Below are 18391 nucleotides of genomic sequence, written 5' to 3'. Positions count from 1 at the left end.
GGACGTGACCCTGTCGTTCAGTCTTTTTGTTCTGTATCTATGGACGTGACCCTGTCGTTCAGTCTTTTTGTTCTGTATCTATGGACGTGACCCAGTCGTTCAGTCTTTTTGTTCTGTATCTATGGACGTGACCCTGTCGTTCGTTTTAAATGTTCCATTGCCATACTGGCTAGCAAGGTTTGTATCGCTTGCTTGCTAGCTAGCCAATCACGGCTAATTTACAGTCACGTCAAACAGTGCAGACAGAATAACAACAGCTGTTGATTTGTATTTATTTGGATACATCCAAAACACTGAGCTAATGGTGCGCGATTTCGCCTGGCATATAAAATGTGCTCTCTCGTCAGGACACTGCTGTTCAGAGGAGCTGAACAACAACACAGCTAACACATTTACTTCAAACAAGCTGCAAAGACTGCAAACTAGCTGCACTTTGTTTCCTTTAACCTTTCTTTAAATGTACATGTCTTTGTATATACCCATAAAAATGATTCCGGCTGGTTCATGATTTTGACTGGCTGAGAAACGCTGCCTGCCTGTCTGTCTTGTCCCGACTCCTACACGTTCATTACTATGGGACAGGTGGAGATCGACTTTGAATATTGAAACAATGTGTTACGGTGCGTGAATGAGGACCCAAAAGCGAATTAACGTAAACAGAACTTCTTTAATAACAAAACATAGGTAAGCTCAGATGGACCGGCAGATTCCGACAGGACAGGACAAGGTTGCAGCAAACATGACGATAGTCTGGTTCAGGCATGAAAAACACAAACAAGAATCCGACAAAGACAGGAACAAAAACAGAGAGAGATATAGAGGACTAATCAGAGGGAAAAAGGGAACAGGTGGGAAAAGGGGTGACGAGGTAGTTAGGAGGAGACAAGGAACAGCTGGGGGAAAGAGGGGGAGAAAAGGTAACCTAATAACGACCAGCAGAGGGAGACAGGGTGAAGGGAAAGGACAGAAACAAGACACAACATGACAATACATGACAGTACCCCCCCACTCACCGAGCGCCTCCTGGCACACTCGAGGAGGAAACCTGGCGGCAACGGAGGAAATCATCGATCAGCGCACGGTCCAGCACGTCCCGAGAGGGAACCCAACTCCTCTCCTCAGGACCGTACCCCTCCCAATCTACTAGGTACTGATGACCACGGCCCCGAGGACGCATGTCCAAAATCCTACGGACCCTGTAGATGGGTGCGCCCTCGACAAGGATGGGGGGGGGGGGGGGAAGACGAGCGGGGGCGCGAAGAACGGGCTTGACACAGGAGACATGGAAGACCGGGTGGACGCGACGAAGATATCGCGGAAGAAGAAGTCGCACTGCGACAGGATTAATGATCCGAGAAATACGGAACGGACCAATGAACCGCGGGGTCAACTTGCGAGAAGCGGTCTTAAGGGGAAGGTTCTGAGTGGAGAGCCAAACTCTCTGACCGCGACAATATCTAGGACTCTTAGTTCTACGCTTATTAGCAGCTCTCACAGTCTGCGCCCTATAACGGCAAAGTGCAGACCTGACCCTCTTCCAGGTGCGCTCGCAACGTTGGACAAAAGCCTGAGCGGAGGGGACGCTGGACTCGGCGAACTGAGATGAGAACAGCGGAGGCTGGTACCCGAGGCTACTCTGAAAAGGAGATAGCCCGGTCGCAGACGAAGGAAGCGAGTTGTGGGCGTATTCTGCCCAGGGGAGCTGTTCTGACCAAGACGCAGGGTTGCGAAAAGAAAGACTGCGTAAGATGCGACCAATAGTCTGATTGGCCCGTTCTGCTTGACCGTTAGACTGGGGGTGAAAGCCGGAAGAGAGACTGACGGAAGCCCCAATCAAACGGCAAAACTCCCTCCAAAATTGAGACGTGAATTGCGGACCTCTGTCCGAAACGACGTCTGACGGAAGGCCATGAATTCTGAAAACATTCTCGGTGATGATTTGTGCCGTCTCTTTAGCAGAAGGAAGCTTAGCAAGGAGAATAAAATGAGCCGCCTTAGAGAACCTGTCGACAACCGTAAGAATAACAGTCTTCCCCGCTGACGAAGGCAGTCCGGTGACAAAATCTAAGGCGATGTGAGACCACGGTCGAGAGGGAATGGGAAGCGGCCTGAGACGGCCGGCAGGAGGGGAGTTACCGGACTTAGTCTGCGCGCAGACCGAACAAGCAGCCACGAAACGACGCGTGTCATGCTCCCGGGTGGGCCACCAAAAACGCTGGCGAATGGAAGCAAGCGTACCCCGAACGCCAGGGTGGCCGGCTAACTTGGCAGAGTGAGCCCACTGAAGAACGGCCAGACGAGTAGGAACGGGAACGAAAAGAAGGTTCCTAGGACAAGCGCGCGGCGACGGAGTGTGAGTGAGTGCTTGCTTTACCTGCCTCTCAATTCCCCAGACAGTCAACCCGACAACACGCCCCTCAGGGAGAATCCCCTCGGGGTCAGTGGAGGCTACTGAAGAACTGAAGAGACGAGATAAAGCATCAGGCTTGGTGTTCTTAGAGCCCGGACGATAAGAAATCACGAACTCGAAACGAGCGAAAAACAGCGCCCAACGCGCCTGACGCGCATTAAGTCGTTTGGCAGAACGGATGTACTCAAGGTTCCTATGGTCAGTCCAAACGACAAAAGGAACGGTCGCCCCCTCCAACCACTGTCGCCATTCGCCTAGGGCTAAGCGGATGGCGAGCAGTTCGCGGTTTCCCACATCATAGTTACGTTCCGACGGCGACAGGCGATGAGAAAAATACGCGCATGGGTGGACCTTGTCGTCAGAGAGGGAGCGCTGAGAAAGAATGGCTCCCACGCCCACCTCTGACGCGTCAACCTCGACAACGAACTGTCTAGAGACGTCAGGTGTAACAAGGATAGGAGCGGATGTAAAACGATTCTTGAGGAGATCAAAAGCTCCCTGGGCGGAAACGGACCACTTAAAGCACGTCTTGACAGAAGTAAGGGCTGTGAGAGGAGCTGCCACCTGACCGAAATTACGGATGAAACGACGATAGAAGTTCGCGAAGCCGAGAAAGCGCTGCAGCTCGACGCGTGACTTAGGGACGGGCCAATCAATGACAGCTTGGACCTTAGCGGGATCCATCTTAATGCCTTCAGCGGAAATAACAGAACCGAGAAATGTGACGGAGGAGGCATGAAAAGTGCACTTCTCAGCCTTCACAAAAAGACAATTCTCTAAGAGGCGCTGGAGGACACGTCGAACGTGCTGAACATGAATCTGGAGTGACGGTGAAAAAATCAGGATATCGTCAAGGTAAACGAAAACAAAGATGTTCAGCATGTCTCTCAGGACATCATTGACTAATGCCTGAAAGACAGCTGGAGCGTTAGCGAGGCCGAAAGGAAGAACCCGGTATTCAAAGTGCCCTAACGGAGTGTTAAACGCCGTCTTCCACTCGTCCCCCTCCCTGATGCGCACGAGATGGTAAGCGTTACGAAGGTCCAACTTAGTGAAAAACCTGGCTCCCTGCAGGATCTCGAAGGCTGAAGACATAAGAGGAAGCGGATAACGATTCTTCACTGTTATGTCATTCAGCCCTCGATAATCTATGCAGGGGCGCAGAGACCCGTCCTTCTTCTTGACAAAAAAAACCCCCGCTCCGGCGGGAGAGGAGGAGGGGACTATGGTACCGGCGTCAAGAGCTACAGACAAATAATCTTCGAGAGCCTTACGTTCGGGAGCCGACAGAGAGTATAGTCTACCCCGGGGGGGAGTGGTTCCCGGAAGGAGATCAATACTACAATCATACGACCGGTGTGGAGGAAGAGAGGTGGCCCTGGACCGACTGAACACCGTGCGCAGATCGTGATATTCCTCCGGCACCCCTGTCAAATCACCAGGCTCCTCCTGTGAAGAAGAGACAGAGGAAACAGGAGGGATAGCAGACATTAAACATTTCACATGACAAGAGACGTTCCAGGAGAGGATAGAATTACTAGACCAATTAATAGAAGGATTATGACAAACTAGCCAGGGATGGCCCAAAACAACAGGTGTAAAAGGTGAACGAAAAATTAAAAAAGAAATGGTTTCGCTATGATTACCAGAGACAGTGAGGGTTAAAGGTAGCGTCTCACGCTGAATCCTGGGGAGAGGACTACCATCCAAAGCGAACAAGGCCGTGGGCTCCCTTAACTGTCTGAGAGGAATGTTATGTTCCCGAGCCCAGGTCTCGTCCATAAAACAGCCCTCCGCCCCAGAGTCTATTAAGGCACTGCAGGAAGCTGACGAACCGGTCCAGCGTAGATGGACCGACAAGGTAGTGCAGGATCTTGAAGGAGAGACAGGAGTAGTAGTGCTCACCAGTAGCCCTCCGCTTACTGATGAGCTCTTGGCTTTTACTGGACATGAAGTGACAAAATGACCAGCGGAACCGCAATAGAGACAGAGGCGGTTGGTGATTCTCCGTTCCCTCTCCTTAGTCGAGATGCGGATACCTCCCAGCTGCATAGGCTCAGCACCCGAGCCGGCAGAGGAAGATGGTAGTGATGCGGAGAGGGGGGCAACGGAGAACGTGAGCTCCTTTCCACGAGCTCGGTGACGAAGATCAACCCGTCGCTCTATGCGAATAGCGAGTTCAATCAAGGAATCCACGCTGGAAGGAACCTCCCGGGAGAGAATCTCATCCTTTACCTCCGCGCGGAGACCCTCCAGAAAACGAGCGAGCAAAGCCGGCTCGTTCCAGTCACTGGAGGCAGCAAGAGTGCGAAACTCAATAGAGTAGTCTGTTATGGATCGATTACCTTGACATAGGGAAGACAGGACCCTGGAAGCTTCCTCCCCAAAAACAGAACGATCAAAAACCCGTATCATCTCCTCCTTAAAGTCCTGATACTGGTTAGTACACTCAGCCCTTGCCTCCCAGATTGCCGTGCCCCACTCACGAGCCCGTCCAGTAAGGAGAGATATGACGTAGGCGATACGAGCTGTGCTCCTGGAGTAAGTGTTGGGCTGGAGAGAAAACACAATATCACACTGGGTGAGGAACGAGCGGCATTCAGTGGGTTTCCCAGAGTAACACGGCGGGTTATTGATTCTGGGCTCCGGAGATTCGAAAGCCCTGGAAGTGGCCGGTGGATCGAGGCGGAGATGGTGAACCTGTTCTGTGAGGTTGGAGACTTGGGCGGCCAGGGTCTCAACGGCATGTCGAGCAGCAGACACTTCCTGCTCGTGTCTGCCTAGCATCGCTCCCTGGATCTCGACGGCAGAGTGGAGAGGATCCGAAGTCGCTGGGTCCATTCTTGGTCGGATTCTTCTGTTACGGTGCGTGAATGAGGACCCAAAAGCGAATTAACGTAAACAGAACTTCTTTAATAACAAAACATAGGTAGGCTCAGATGGACCGGCAGATTCCGACAGGACAGGACAAGGTTGCAGCAAACATGACGATAGTCTGGTTCAGGCATGAAAAACACAAACAAGAATCCGACAAAGACAGGAACAAAAACAGAGAGAGATATAGAGGACTAATCAGAGGGAAAAAGGGAACAGGTGGGAAAAGGGGTGACGAGGTAGTTAGGAGGAGACAAGGAACAGCTGGGGGAAAGAGGGGGAGAAAAGGTAACCTAATAACGACCAGCAGAGGGAGACAGGGTGAAGGGAAAGGACAGAAACAAGACACAACATGACAATACATGACACAATGTTGCAAATTTCTGAGAATTATACAAATCTTTGATTTTGAAAACAAATCCTTAGTCTAAAAGAAATGTGAGATAATGTCTAGATGCTTGTTATAGTGGAGATTAAGTGTATAATTTGCCTGGCTTTGCTGATGAGACAGTGAGATGGAACAGAGCAAATAGGCATTTAATGTCATAGATTTAGCTGGTGGTCATTTGTGGAATAGGCACTACTGGAATGCGCTTTTAACCAATCAGCACTCAGGATTAGATCCAACCATTTTTTAATTCCCTATAATACATTGTATATCACCACAGTACATTTACATGGCTGCAATTCATTATTATATGTTCTATGTTTGAGCTGCTTAAAATATTATTGGATTTGTTGAATTCGATTTTCATAATAGCTAGGACTGATGGTTTGATTAGCTAAACTAGCAAGTCTGTTTGTTTGGTTACCAAGGAAACTACTGTAACTATCTAGTAAAGTTGCTCGCTACTTCAGTGGATGTATTCTAGTGTATTCTAGTATTCTAGTGTCAAATGAACACATTTCTACTAGCAAATGAACACATTTCTAGTGTCAAATGAACACATTTCTAGTGTCAAATGAACACATTTCTACTAGCAAATGAACACATTTCTAGTGTCAAATGAACAAATTTCTACTAGCAAATGAACATATTTCTAGTGTCAAATGAACACATTTCTAGTGTCAAATGAACACATTTCTACTAGCAAATGAACACATTTCTAGTGTCAAATTAACACATTTCTAGTGTCAAACGAACACATTTCTACTAGCAAATGAACACATTTCTAGTGTCAAATGAACACATTTCTACTAGCAAATGAACATATTTCTAGTGTCAAATGAACACATTTCTAGTGTCAAATGAACACATTTCTACTAGCAAATGAACACATTTCTACTAGCAAATGAACACATTTCTACTAGCAAATGAACACATTTCTAGTGTCAAATGAACACATTTCTACTAGCAAATGAACACATTTCTACTAGCAAATGAACACATTTCTAGTGTCAAATGAACACATTTCTACTAGCAAATGAACACATTTCTACTAGCAAATGAACACATTTATAGTGTCAAATGAACATATTTCTACTAGCAAATGAACACATTTCTAGTGTCAAATGAACACATTTCTACTAGCAAATGAACATATTTCTAGTGTCAAATGAACACATTTCTAGTGTCAAATGAACACATTTCTACTAGCAAATGAACACATTTCTACTAGCAAATGAACACATTTCTACTAGCAAATGAACACATTTCTACTAGCAAATGAACAAATTTCTAGTGTCAAATGAACACATTTCTAGTGTCAAATGAACACATTTCTAGTGTCAAATGAACACATTTCTAGTGTCAAATGAACACATTTCTACTAGCAAATGAACACATTTCTAGTGTCAAATGAACACATTTCTACTAGCAAATGAACACATTTCTAGTGTCAAATGAACACATTTCTACTAGCAAATGAACACATTTCTACTAGCAAATGAACACATTTCTAGTGTCAAATGAACACATTTCTACTAGCAAATGAACACATTTCTACTAGCAAATGAACACATTTCTAGTGTCAAATGAACACATTTCTACTAGCAAATGAACACATTTCTAGTGTCAAATGAACACATTTCTAGTGTCAAATGAACACATTTCTACTAGCAAATGAACACATTTCTAGTGTCAAATGAACACATTTCTACTAGCAAATGAACACATTTCTAGTGTCAAATGAACATATTTCTACTAGCAAATGAACACATTTCTAGTGTCAAATGAACATATTTCTACTAGCAAATGAACACATTTCTAGTGTCAAATGAACATATTTCTACTAGCAAATGAACACATTTCTAGTGTCAAATGAACACATTTCTACTAGCAAATGAACACATTTCTACTAGCAAATGAACACATTTCTACTAGCAAATGAACACATTTCTAGTGTCAAATGAACACATTTCTACTAGCAAATGAACACATTTCTAGTGTCAAATGAACATATTTCTACTAGCAAATGAACACATTTCTAGTGTCAAATGAACATATTTCTACTAGCAAATGAACACATTTCTAGTGTCAAATGAACATATTTCTACTAGCAAATGAACATATTTCTAGTGTCAAATGAACACATTTCTACTAGCAAATGAACACATTTCTACTAGCAAATGAACACATTTCTACTAGCAAATGAACACATTTCTAGTGTCAAATGAACACATTTCTAGTGTCAAATGAACACATTTCTACTAGCAAATGAACACATTTCTTGTCACGTTCTGACCTTTATTTCCTTTGTTTTGTCATTATTTAGTATGGTCAGGGCGTGAGTTGGGGTGGGCAGTCTATGTTTGTTTTTCTATGTTTTGGGTATTTCTATGTTTTGGCCTAGTATGGTTCTCAATCAGAGGCAGGTGTCATTAGTTGTCTCTGATTGAGAATCATACTTAGGTAGCCTGGGTTTCACTGTGTGTTGGTGGGTGATTGTTCCTGTCTCTGTGTTTTGCACCAGATAGGGCTGTTTTTGGTTTTCCACGTTTATTGTTTTGTAGTGTTCGTGTTTATATTTTTTTATTAAACATGAATCAATATAACCACGCTGCGTTTTGGTCCACCTCTCCTTCACCACAAGAAAACCGTGACATTTCTAGTGTCAAATGAACACATTTCTAGTGTCAAATGAACACATTTCTACTAGCAAATGAACACATTTCTACTAGCAAATGAACACATTTCTAGTGTCAAATGAACACATTTCTAGTGTCAAATGAACACATTTCTACTAGCAAAGGAACACATTTCTAGTGTCAAATGAACACATTTCTAGTGTCAAATGAACACATTTCTAGTGTCAAATGAACACATTTCTACTAGCAAATGAACACATTTCTACTAGCAAATGAACACATTTCTAGTGTCAAATGAACACATTTCTAGTGTCAAATGAACACATTTCTAGTGTCAAATGAACACATTTCTAGTGTCAAATGAACACATTTCTAGTGTCAAATGAACACATTTCTAGTGTCAAATGAACACATTTCTAGTGTCAAATGAACACATTTCTACTAGCAAATGAACACATTTCTACTAGCAAATGAACACATTTCTAGTGTCAAATGAACACATTTCTAGTGTCAAATGAACACATTTCTAGTGTCAAATGAACACATTTCTAGTGTCAAATGAACACATTTCTACTAGCAAATGAACACATTTCTACTAGCAAATGAACACATTTCTACTAGCAAATGAACACATTTCTAGTGTCAAATGAACACATTTCTACTAGCAAATGAACACATTTCTACTAGCAAATGAACACATTTCTAGTGTCAAATGAACACATTTCTACTAGCAAATGAACACATTTCTACTAGCAAATGAACACATTTATAGTGTCAAATGAACATATTTCTACTAGCAAATGAACACATTTCTAGTGTCAAATGAACACATTTCTACTAGCAAATGAACATATTTCTAGTGTCAAATGAACACATTTCTAGTGTCAAATGAACACATTTCTACTAGCAAATGAACACATTTCTACTAGCAAATGAACACATTTCTACTAGCAAATGAACACATTTCTACTAGCAAATGAACACATTTCTAGTGTCAAATGAACACATTTCTAGTGTCAAATGAACACATTTCTAGTGTCAAATGAACACATTTCTACTAGCAAATGAACACATTTCTAGTGTCAAATGAACACATTTCTACTAGCAAATGAACACATTTCTAGTGTCAAATGAACACATTTCTACTAGCAAATGAACACATTTCTACTAGCAAATGAACACATTTCTAGTGTCAAATGAACACATTTCTACTAGCAAATGAACACATTTCTACTAGCAAATGAACACATTTCTAGTGTCAAATGAACACATTTCTACTAGCAAATGAACACATTTCTAGTGTCAAATGAACACATTTCTAGTGTCAAATGAACACATTTCTACTAGCAAATGAACACATTTCTAGTGTCAAATGAACACATTTCTACTAGCAAATGAACACATTTCTAGTGTCAAATGAACATATTTCTACTAGCAAATGAACACATTTCTAGTGTCAAATGAACATATTTCTACTAGCAAATGAACACATTTCTAGTGTCAAATGAACATATTTCTACTAGCAAATGAACACATTTCTAGTGTCAAATGAACACATTTCTACTAGCAAATGAACACATTTCTACTAGCAAATGAACACATTTCTACTAGCAAATGAACACATTTCTAGTGTCAAATGAACACATTTCTACTAGCAAATGAACACATTTCTAGTGTCAAATGAACATATTTCTACTAGCAAATGAACACATTTCTAGTGTCAAATGAACATATTTCTACTAGCAAATGAACACATTTCTAGTGTCAAATGAACATATTTCTACTAGCAAATGAACATATTTCTAGTGTCAAATGAACACATTTCTACTAGCAAATGAACACATTTCTACTAGCAAATGAACACATTTCTACTAGCAAATGAACACATTTCTAGTGTCAAATGAACACATTTCTAGTGTCAAATGAACACATTTCTACTAGCAAATGAACACATTTCTTGTCACGTTCTGACCTTTATTTCCTTTGTTTTGTCATTATTTAGTATGGTCAGGGCGTGAGTTGGGGTGGGCAGTCTATGTTTGTTTTTCTATGTTTTGGGTATTTCTATGTTTTGGCCTAGTATGGTTCTCAATCAGAGGCAGGTGTCATTAGTTGTCTCTGATTGAGAATCATACTTAGGTAGCCTGGGTTTCACTGTGTGTTGGTGGGTGATTGTTCCTGTCTCTGTGTTTTGCACCAGATAGGGCTGTTTTTGGTTTTCCACGTTTATTGTTTTGTAGTGTTCGTGTTTATATTTTTTTATTAAACATGAATCAATATAACCACGCTGCGTTTTGGTCCACCTCTCCTTCACCACAAGAAAACCGTGACATTTCTAGTGTCAAATGAACACATTTCTAGTGTCAAATGAACACATTTCTACTAGCAAATGAACACATTTCTACTAGCAAATGAACACATTTCTAGTGTCAAATGAACACATTTCTAGTGTCAAATGAACACATTTCTACTAGCAAAGGAACACATTTCTAGTGTCAAATGAACACATTTCTAGTGTCAAATGAACACATTTCTAGTGTCAAATGAACACATTTCTACTAGCAAATGAACACATTTCTACTAGCAAATGAACACATTTCTAGTGTCAAATGAACACATTTCTAGTGTCAAATGAACACATTTCTAGTGTCAAATGAACACATTTCTAGTGTCAAATGAACACATTTCTAGTGTCAAATGAACACATTTCTAGTGTCAAATGAACACATTTCTAGTGTCAAATGAACACATTTCTACTAGCAAATGAACACATTTCTACTAGCAAATGAACACATTTCTAGTGTCAAATGAACACATTTCTAGTGTCAAATGAACACATTTCTAGTGTCAAATGAACACATTTCTAGTGTCAAATGAACACATTTCTAGTGGCAAATGAACACATTTCTAGTCGAAAATGTGTTAAATTATAGCCATGGAATAAAAAGGATAATCAACTCGGTGCTCTATGCGTTCTCTGGAAAAGAATGCAAAAATGCAAATAATCAACTCTGTGCAACTATGAAGGTCCGCTAGTGTGTCATGGAACACACCTTCCACGTTGTTCATTATTTTCCATAGAACACATAACCCCTTGTTACATAAGCAACTTATTGTGCAGCCAGGGCACCAGTGATACAAGTCAGTATTCAATGTGCATCCATGTCTGAGCACATTGGGAGATTAGTGGAAACCGGCCACTAGGAGCAACAGTGAGCACTGTTATGTATGTTTCCATTTTTCTAGCGCATTATGGGCGTTGTGGGCATAAGCATCTGCGTTGGTACCAAAGGTTGCACGTACGAATCCTGCAATATAAAGCTGTTTTTGAGATTTTTGCTTTAAGCCTTTCTAGGCCTGTCCACGACGACCCGAGAGTCGTCTGTTGTTTTGATTGGTCAACATTTTGAAATGTGTATTTTTCCATATATAGACACATTCTATGTGTTTTAATCAAATCAACTACATCCCCCGAGATTTTCTGATACTATAAGTGCACTGTTTAATTAAATAGTTAAGACACACAAATGACTAGAGCGAATACGACCACAATTGATTTGATTGTACTCGGACTTGCTGCGCTGTGTTAAAAAACAAATGACAACGAGTGACTGTTTTTTTGTAGTCTTTATTACAGCAAAGACTAAAAACAGTCGCATTCAGTCATGAATGCAATTTCCGAAATGGAATTGTTTATGCTAATTATTCAAGAGTCGCTTTATTTATAAAAAAATGTAAAAGCTTGATTGCCTTTCAAATCAACTAATGAATGATTGATTGATACAGTAGCCTATATAAGTATTGAAATACAGACCTAAATTAGTTAGGGATTAAGACTAAACAGGATGTGCTCTTAGGCCTACAGCTCGATGGTGGATATAAAAGGCTGCCATACTAAGCCTACTAATGATAACAACATTACTTATTATATTGATGATCATAATAATAACAGTAATAATAACAATAAGAAGGAGATCATGAGAAAATGAGGGTTATTATTATTATAAATACAATCTCTGACAATTTGGAACAGTGTAAACAATACTACATAAATTATAAATAATACCAGAGGCTGGTCTAACAAAACAAGAGTAAAGTCTTTATTACAGCAGAGCAAAGATTAAAAACAGCAGAATATCTGAAATTGTTTATTCGACATGTTGTGGTTGCCTATGGTTTAATGCTCAGTAGGCTATTTGACACTCAAACAGAAGCAGGTTCAGTCTTATTTGTTTAGATATACACTACCGGTCAAACGTTTTAGAACACCTACTCATTCAAGGCGTTTTCATCAAAACATCAAAACTATGAAATAACACATGGAATCTCAAATATATTTTATATTTGAGATTCTTCAAAAAGCCGTCCTTTGCCTTGATGACAGCTTTGCACACTCTTGGAATTCTCTCAACCAGATTCATAATGTAGTCACCTGGAATGCATTGCCTTCTGGTGTGGTGTGCCTTCTTAAAATTTAATTTGTGGAATTTCTTTCCTTCTTAATGCGTTTGAGCCAATCAGTTGTGTTTTAACAAGGTTGGGGAAATTACAGAAGATAGCCCTATTTGGTAAAAGACCGAACAGCTCAAATAAGCAAAGAGAAACGACAGTCCATCATTTCTTTAAGACATGAAGGTCAGTCAATACGGAACATTTCAAAACCTCTAAATGTTTCTTCAAGTGCAGTCACAAAAACCATCAAGCGCTATGATGAAACTGGCTCTCATGAGGAATGGAAGACCCAGAGTTACCTCTGCTGCAGAGGATAAGTTCATTAGAGTTACCAGCCTCGGAAATTGCAGCCGAAATAAATGCTTCACAGAGTTCAAGTAACAGACACATCTCAACATCAACTGCTCAGAGGAGACTGTGTGAATCAGGCCTTCATGGTCGAATTCCTGCAAAGAAACCACTACTAAAGAACAGGACTTGCTTCGGCCAAGAAACACGAGCAATGGACATTAGACCGGTGGAAATCTGTCCTTTGGCCTGGACTCCAAATTGTAGATTTTTGGTTCCAACCGCCGTGTCTTTGTGAGACGCGGTGTGGGTGAACGGATGATCTCCGTATGTGTATTTCCCACCATAAAGCATGGAGGAGGAGGTGTGATTGTGCTTTGCTGATGACACTGTGAAATATTTAGAATTCAAGGCACACCGTTCTACAGCGATATGCCATCCCAACTAGTTTGGGCTTTGTGGGACTGTCATTTGTTTTTCAACAGGACAATGACCCAAGAAGGAGAGTGATGGAGTGATGGAGTGCTGCATCAGTTGACTTGGCCTCCACAATCCCCCGACCTCAACCAAAGTGAGATGGTTTGGGATTAGTCGGACCGCAGAATGAAAAGCAGGAGGAAAAGCAGTCAGCATATGTGGGAACTCCTTCAAGACTGTTGAAAAATCATTCCAGGTGAAGCTGGTTGAGAGAATGCCAAGAGTGTGCAAAGCTGTCATCAAGGCAAAGAAAGAATCTCAAATATAATTTATATTTTGAATTGTTTAACACTTTTTTGGTTACTACATGATACCATATGTGTTATTTCATAGTTTTGATGTCTTCACTATTATTCTACAATGTAGAAAATGGTAAAAATAATGAAAAAACCCTTGAATGAGTAACTTTTGACCAGTAATATATATGGATGATGTAAAAAAAAAACAGGCACATTTAACAGTTAGGCTACTAATTATAGACCTAATTAAGTTGGCGTTTCCTCTCTCCTCACTTTTCTCAGACAATTAAGGTAAGTGTTGTTTTCTCGTCTCCTAACTCAGCTGCTGCCTCCAGTAAATCGAATGAAAAGGCGCAAATTGAACAGCACACTGATGTTTCAGAACCTTAGACAGCGGCCACTATCCAACGCGGGGGAAACTGCATTTGTTATAAAATAATATTATCAGCACCATTGTTCTTACATAATATAACCATATACAATTTCAGTAGCACGTCTTAGTAATGGACTGAGCCATCCCCACGGCCTCCACAATGGATCAGTCCACTCAGACAGGCGTGAATCAGACAGGTGCCTTGTACACCACTAAATTATCATCATTTTTGGTTGCTTTTTGACTAAAGAAATCTCGGTTGACCAACAGCCTATCAACCGAACAATCGACCAGCCGACTAAATGGAGTCAGCCCTAAGCTTATGTCAAACCTTAACCCTAACCTTAAACATTTGGAGTTAATTTAAACACTTTGGAAGAACACCAAAATGTCATGTTTGATTAACATGGAAACAGTCTACGACTGTGAAAGCATGTGACTTTGTCACCAGGAACATCAGATTCTACGCTAAATAAATAGATAGCATTGGCAGAGACTCAGCACCGTTGATCAATTGCCCACAAATCTGACCAGTAAGCCCTGCGCTCGCTTTTGTTTGTGTAACATAATGAAACAATGTTGCAAATGTCTTTTCCTCAAGCACGTTTGTGTACACAGTGTATCAGCCATTTTGTGATCAGCAACAGTTTATATTTGAAGCCTCTGCCAGTGCCACGCGTTAGCTTGGAGATTTGAATGTGAGATGGAGATTGTTTACCGTCACTGCTTCGAGAGGTCGTGTTATAGTAAGCAATAACATTTATAGAAGCCATACAAGTAGCCTAAGGGATGTTTTCAATTGGGGGCTTTTTGTTGAGTCAAGATGGTCGGCTGCTAGTGTTGTGGTGACTGGTCTAATTTGGCCTATGAATAAAGCCAGAGTTGATATGTCACATGTGCATATTTTGTTTTTATGCATCTAGGCTGATTTGCTCCTCTCTTTCTCGGCATACACTCTCACCAGTTGTGATATGTTCGTGGGATTCTTGGGGAGGCAGGCTATGGCCATCTTTTTAGCGTTGATTTGATGTAGCCTGTAGGCCTACTTGCTGTTTGCGATGGCATGGTAGGAGAACCCGTTGCATGCAGCACTTTGAATTCATGGCGACTTTGTGTAAAGTCTAAATTCGGTATGGTGCTACAGCACACACACACACACACCTGAGTATTGATGATTGATCATGGAGATAGCAGAGGAGAGGGCAGTAGATAAGTCATATTTAGACATTGCATATCATTTAATTTAATAGTTATATTTCACGTCACGCATTTCATATAAATAACTTATTATAATTGACTGGTTTCTCGCCATTCGTTAGCTCAGGAAAGAGAATGGGTTTGGGGAGGATATCCCGGTAAATCTCAGTGACGGTTCCTGCTGTTAAACCCTAGACAGGAATTAGCCTGTCTTAACAGTGATCTTAATGTGTAAAGGGGATAATGTTCTGTGTCTTTTGTATGTAGGCTACCCGATGGCCACACGTGTTATAACTGGCTTATATTCTTACCATGTTCACCCCAACCCACTACCAAGGAGAGCTATCGCTGGGGTTACACAGACTCCACACACACCCATTCACACGCATACACACCCATACACACCCATACACACCCATACACACGCATACACATGCATACACACCCATACACACCCATACACACGCATACACACCCATACACACACATCAGTGTATTAAGATTCCATACTATTGCCCAGCAGCATGGAATTCATACAACAAGTCTTATGTCTTAGGATTTGACATACTGAGTACAAACTACTTTACAGAACAGCATAGTACAGTACAGGTCTGGGCACGTGAGAGGATTTTGGCATGAGCTGGATTTGAGAAACCCATAAACATAAATTCTATAACACATTGGTTTCACAACAGGAGGATTGGGTCAAGCCTGATCTCACAATCTGAAATGTACCTGGAATTGACTTAGAACTTGGCATATCGTGTGATTACTTGTTTTGTTTGGGATTCATTGAAATAAGTACCATTTTCTCAACAGGTACCATTTTGCATCAGGTAAGTAGGATTATGTTGAGTTCCATTGTACCCATGGTAAAATGTCAATGTAGCCATAGTTGTAAATATCATATTTTTACCAGCTGAAATAGGATAGTAAGATAATGTGTTACAGACTCAAGATAATTAGACACACCTATGAATGTGCACTCCATTTGTCTGTCTGAGTGTGTCTAATTTCTGTCTATTTATCTTATGCATGGATATATCCACACCGCTCTACACACAGAAGACTCTAGTCTAACTATCTAGTCAGCATCAGTATCAATAACCAGAAAGGCAACATTTAGAGAGCAGCACTCTGACTTACATCAACGAGATTAAGATCAAATCAACTCAAATGTCTGGCGCAGGGTTCAACCACAGCTGCATAAACACACACTCACTTCTACAACCTCTGATATATGGGTCTACCAACTGCAGCTGTGTGTGTGTGTGTGTGTGTGTGACTACAATACATCACTGATTAGGTTGCATTCCTCCCAGATCCACTCCGTATAGCTGTGTCGGTAGTCAGGTGGAAAATATGCAGCACAAGCGCAGTCAGGTTGGCGCCGGAGGAGATGGCCGCCGTTTTACGGTCTCCTAACCAATTGTGCTATTATGTGGGTTTTTTCGCGATATTTGTCAATTATTTTGTACATGTTTCTGCAACCGTATCTTACGGCAGAAAAGAGCTTCTAGATATCAGGACAGCGATCACTCACCTCGGATTAGATGAAGATTTTTTCAACAACATGAACATGAACAACAAGCAGGACTCACATGATATTCTCCAAACACCCCACAGGGCAGACATCACAATTATTTGCAAAAGGAAGCGACGCAGAGGAAGAAGAGCCTCGTCCGGATCCGCAGACGGCAACAAGGAAAGCTGCCGTTACCTTCAATATTGCTCAATATTGCAATCATTGGACAATAAACTAGACAAGGTACGATCATGAATATCCTACCAACGGGACATCAAAAACTAGTATTGTATGTTTCACGGAATCGTGGCTGAATGACGACATAGATATTCAGCTAGCGGGATACACGTTGCACCGGCAGTATAGAACAGCACAGTAAGACGAGGGGGGGCGATCTGTGAATATTTGTAAACAACAGCTGGTGCACGAAATCTAAGGAAGTCTCTAGATTTTTCTCGCCTGAAGTAGAGTATATTGTGATAAATTGCAGGCCACACTACTTGCCTAGAGAGTTCTCAGCTATACTTTTCGTGGCTGTTTATTTACCACCACAGACTGATGCTGGCACTAAGACCACACTCAGTCAGCTGTATAAGGAAATGAGCAAACAGGAAACCACTCACCCTAGTGGCCGGAGACTTTAATGCAGGGAAACTTAAATCAGTTCTACCAAATCTCTATCAACATGTTCATAGTGCAACCAGAGGGAAAAAAATTCCACACACTCCACACACAGAGAAGCGAACAAAGCTCTCCCTCGCCCTCCATTTGGTAAATCCGACCACAACTCTATCCTCCTGATTCCTGCTTACAAGCAAACATTAACATTAGCACCAGTGACTCAGTCGATAAAAAAATGGTCAGATGAAGCAGATGCTAAACTACAAGACTGTTTTACTATCACAGAATGGAACATGTTCAGCAATTCTTCCGATGACATTGAGGAATACACCACATCAGTCACTGGCTTTATCAATAAGTGCATTGAGGACGTCGTCCCCACAGTGACTGTACGTACATACCCCAACCAGAAGCCATGGATTACGGGCAACATTCGCACAGAGCTAAAGGGTAGAGCTGCCGCTTTCAAGGTGCGGGACTCTAACCCGGAAGCTTACAAGAAATCCCGCTATGCCCTGCGACGAACCATCAAACAGGCAAAGCGTCAATACAGGGCTAAGATTGAATCATACTACACCGGCTCCGATGCTCGCCGGTTGTGGCAGGGCTTGCAAACTATTACAGACCACAAAGGGAAGCACAGCCGAGAGCTGCCCAGTGACACGAGTCTACCAGACGAGCTAAATCACTTCTATGCTCGCTTCGAGGCAAGCAACACTGAGGCATGCATGAGAGCATCAGCTGTTCTGGACGACTGTGTGATCACGTTCTCCGTAGCCGACGTGAGTAAGACATTTAAACAGGTCAACATTCACAAGGCTGCGGGGCCAGATGGATTACCAGGACGTGTGCTCCGGGCATGTGCTGACCAACTGTCAGGTGTCTTCACTGACATTTTCAACATGTCC

At 41.9% G+C, this 18391-nt stretch overlaps 2 protein-coding genes across 2 annotated transcripts in view; one reads left to right on the top strand and one right to left on the bottom strand.

Moving 5' to 3' along the window:
* Window positions 1-18391, top strand: part of LOC110496093 (metabotropic glutamate receptor 3) — a 918426-nt gene that overhangs the window by 719975 nt on the left and 180060 nt on the right. The window lies entirely within an intron of this gene.
* The window catches only part of LOC110496107 (semaphorin-3D), a 102649-nt gene that overhangs the window by 29543 nt on the left and 54715 nt on the right, over window positions 1-18391 (bottom strand). The window lies entirely within an intron of this gene.

Source organism: Oncorhynchus mykiss, chromosome 2 (assembly GCF_057628025.1).
Source record: "Oncorhynchus mykiss isolate SJ-2025 chromosome 2, ASM5762802v1, whole genome shotgun sequence".
Lineage (NCBI taxonomy): Eukaryota > Metazoa > Chordata > Actinopteri > Salmoniformes > Salmonidae > Oncorhynchus > Oncorhynchus mykiss.
The sequence above is the reverse complement of the archived record's forward strand: the minus strand, read 5'-3'. Positions and strand labels throughout refer to the sequence as shown.